This window comes from Anomaloglossus baeobatrachus, chromosome 2 (genome assembly GCF_048569485.1).
Source record: "Anomaloglossus baeobatrachus isolate aAnoBae1 chromosome 2, aAnoBae1.hap1, whole genome shotgun sequence".
In the NCBI taxonomy this organism is placed as follows: Eukaryota; Metazoa; Chordata; class Amphibia; order Anura; family Aromobatidae; genus Anomaloglossus; species Anomaloglossus baeobatrachus.
In genome coordinates, this window is record NC_134354.1 from 473,660,183 (window position 1) to 473,664,170 (window position 3,988).

The 3,988-nt window shown below is 40.1% G+C and overlaps 1 long non-coding RNA gene across 1 annotated transcript; it reads right to left on the reverse strand.

Annotated features, from left to right (window-relative positions):
* Nucleotides 1–1,144: 1,144 nt before the first annotated feature.
* Nucleotides 1,145–2,842, reverse strand: LOC142290281 (uncharacterized). The gene is made up of 3 exons (XR_012750260.1): nt 2,779–2,842; nt 2,173–2,379; nt 1,145–1,899 (listed from the first exon to the last, which is right to left on the reverse strand). It is a non-coding gene; the product is annotated as an uncharacterized LOC142290281 (long non-coding RNA).
* Nucleotides 2,843–3,988: the final 1,146 nt, after the last annotated feature.

The following is a 3,988-nucleotide window of genomic DNA, read 5'->3' on the forward strand; positions in this document are numbered from 1 at the left end:
TCCATCAAATTCATGAAAATTGGCGGCATGTCTTTTGCCACAATTGTTATTAAATAAACATTTCTAATCAGGCATACGGTGATGCACACCATTGATAAGATGCCTCTGAATTTGGCACATGTTAAAAACAATCAACAATCCTTCCTTCAAGGGGGACGGCAGCGACGTCACGGCGGCGTCACTATGCGGCCGCCCAATAGCAGGGGAGGGGAGGAGATGAGCGGCCGTAACATGCCGCCCACCTCTTTCCTTCCTCATTGCCGGTGGACGCAGGTAAGGAGATGGCCGTTGCTCCTGAGGTGTCACACACAGCGATGTGTGATGCTACAGGAGCGACGAACAACCTGCGGCGTGCACCACCACCGATAATTCATAAAGGAGCGACGTCTGAATGATCAACAATTTTTGACATTTTTACGATCGTTGAGCGTCGCTCCTTGGTGTCACACGCTGCGATGTTGCTAACGGCGCTGGATGTGTGTCACAAACACTGTGACCCCGACGATATATCGTTAGCGATATCGCAGCGTGTAAATGGCCCTTTACTCTTGCATGCCCGTCATTAAAACAGTTGTACGAAATGACAGTCTTAATGAATCAGCGCCATAGTGTGGGTAGGTTTAGGTGACAAAACAGCCAGTAAGAATAAATACTATATGTTTGCACATACGGTTATGTTTGTGCTAAAGTGATAGAAAGGGCTTGGATAAAGTCTGAGAAGACCTCAGAGTGTTATATATGGCTTCTCAGGTTATGATTGTTGATTAACAATCAGAACACATGATTGCTTTATCTCGGGGCATTGCACAGTACCAATATCATGACACTGATGCACTTTAAATGGATATTGGGCAAGAACAGAGCTCTGCTTGAATTCTGTATATTTTTGTAAGTGATGCTAGGTTATAACACGATATTGCATACCTGTATATCTTGTTTTACGGCATGAAAAATGGCACCTGGATTATTCAGGAAAAAACAAGTCTGCCATTTTAATAATGTCTCTCATCTAAGACTTAACTTTGTATTCACACATTAATGTAAGGTATAAAAAGACTCAGACACTTCAAGGATAGTTTAAAAAAAATGAAGTTTATTAAATTATTAAATATTTTCTATGTGGTGGTTACCTCCCTTCACTCACGAAGAGCATACAGCGACACTCAGGACAGGAAAAACCCCCAGTGGAGGAAACCTGTAGGGAAACCATGGCCGCTGTACTGCCCTTCCTCCGGGCATACTAAGGGAGGTTACCTCTATAAAATCTAACAAGAGTGGAAAAATAACAAGTATGTGTGTGTACATTTTATAGTGTGTGTGCAGTATAAAGTGTGTGTGTGTGTACATTATATAGTGTGTGTGTGTGTACAGTATATAGTGTGTGTGTGTACAGTATATAGTGTGATAGTGTGTTTACAGTATATATTGTGTGTACAGTATATAGTGTGTGTACATTATAAAGTGTGTATACAGTATAGAGTATGTATGTATGTACAGTGTATAGTGTGTGTACAGTATATAGTGTGTGTACAGTATAGAGTGTGTGTACAGTATATAGTGTGTACAGATTATAGTGTGTATGTACAGTATATAGTGTTTGTGTGTCTGTAAAGTATATAATGTGTGTACACATTATAGCGTGTATGTACAGTATATAGTGTGTGTACAGTATATATTGTCTGTACAGCATATAGTGTGTGTTTACAGTATACAGTATATAATGTGTGTGTGGAGTGAATATATTTGTGTGACTGCAAAGGATATATCTTTATTCTCCAGCTCTTCTTCCGTCATGTCTTTTTGATGTTCTTCTCCTTCTAGGTCCAGCAGATATGGTCCTCATCCAGCAGCTTTGCTCCCCATCCAGCCGATATGGTTCCAATCCTGGCAGCAGAACATCTAAATGTCAGAGAGAATTATTGGATGAAAATATAATCATATATCAATCTTATCAAGTCCTTCTATATGAGCTTCTCATTACTAAGGGTAAGACTGTGCATTTTACTTTACAGATGTACTGATAGATAATTCACCATTTTCACATTTTAGGAAGAATATCAATTTCATCTACATTCATCCAGAATAAATGATCACTTAGAGATGGTTCTGTTATAGATCTACACTTTACATTTATGTTATGAAACCCTTTTCCCACAGCAATATTACACTTACCAGAGATGGTTAGGAATCTGCTGTTTCGGGTTCCTCCTCGGTGTCTGTCCGGCATGCGATGTTCTTGGCCTCTTCCCTCCTGGATGGATCGGTGTTGCAGAGGGAGCAGGATAGGGCAGTATCCCTCCTGAACCAGCGTACTGCCCGGCTGTGATGGACGTTCCTGACTCTCTTCCATGCCCAATGGTCCGGGTCTTGTGCCATGATCTAGAATGAATGAAGTCATTAGAATCAATTTACATGTATTTTAGACCTAATCAACATGGTGTAATTAATTTGAAAATTAATGTCAGAATGGCTGTATATTCCCTTATTACTGTTATCTTGCTTGATATTAAAACAAGCATTTCATGAGTTAAGCTACGGCTGCAGTCATATCTAATATCGGGATTATTCAACCATTTCTGACATGTATTTTCAAAATAAGTACACCAACCCTATCAGATCTAAAGGATATATATGTGTGTATATGTGTGTGTGTGTGTGTGTGTGTGCGTGTGTGTGCGTGTGTGTGCGTGTGTGTGCGCGTGTGTGTGTGAATGCTGTTTATATTGTGATATCTGGTTACAGATCAGCTTTATAGTATGCTTGCTTTATATTACTTACCAGATCACAGGTGGCCCGATCCACCCAAGCGCGAAATCCCATCCTGTTGAGTAACACGTCACGTAAGCGCAGGAGCCAATCCTTCTTCATAGCCATCGTCAACCCAAAGGCCCAGCGGTAGATCTCCCGGTGATATGGCACGTCCTCTTCAAACTGGTTGGCTAGAAACCTGGAGGGATAAAAAATTACACCCAAAAAATGATTAAACATTTCAGAAGAAAATACAGAAAAATAAGCTGCAGCACGTGCAATTATCATGGATTTCGCTCAGTGAATAAAACAAGTTATTTAGATACATAAATAAGAAAAGACTCACAGAGCTGGAAAGAAGAACGTTCCATATTGCGCAGTGTGCAGTCCGGCCCTCCTGAAGAAGGTAAAAACCATGGCGAGGAGATACTAGAGGGGGGAGAAGCAGTTACAGGGTATATATTATACATTACATGTACAGGTGATCAGTATATTCCTCTGTTCTGTAATATCTGTCCTCTGGTAAATAAGAATAAGCCTTCATTTCACTGTGATGGATCTTCTCTGGATGTTTTCTATCCCTCACTACAATACCTTGTCCGAAATCTTAAAGCAGCTGTCCCTGGCTAGAAAACACTTGATGTATTCTTCTTCTACAAAAATGATAGAAATAAGATTATTTCACTATTAACTATTTAATGCAAATAATAACAGTCTTAAATTAAAGCTATTGTAGAGCATTTAATTAATGATGGCCTATCCCCGGGATAGGTCATCATTATCTGATTGGTGGGGAATTGACACCCGACTCTGATCAGATATTGAAGAATTGTCTTATAGACCATCATCACTATTTCTGTAATGAATAGTGATAGGCGGACCCACAGATACCTGGGATCGGCTGGTCCAACTGGGTTTTTAACAAAACATTGGTACGGATTAGAAACAGGAGGACTAGGCCTGGAATTAATCCTGGATATTCGGATGGATGCTGGTCCGAATAAACGTCTATGGGGACCTGAATCATGCGCTTTAAAATGGTAGTAGAAAGGATAGGAGACTGGCATTTTTTTCTATGGTTTTAGGTGTCTATCTTCCCTGGCAGCAGAATATCATAGTCTACTCATCTATAATACTCTATAGGGGAAGCAACCAATAAAAACCTCACTGTTCCTATAGTAAGTCAATAGGATGTGGTGTAAGCTGCAGGATCCATTATTAACATATCTTTCGTGTTTAT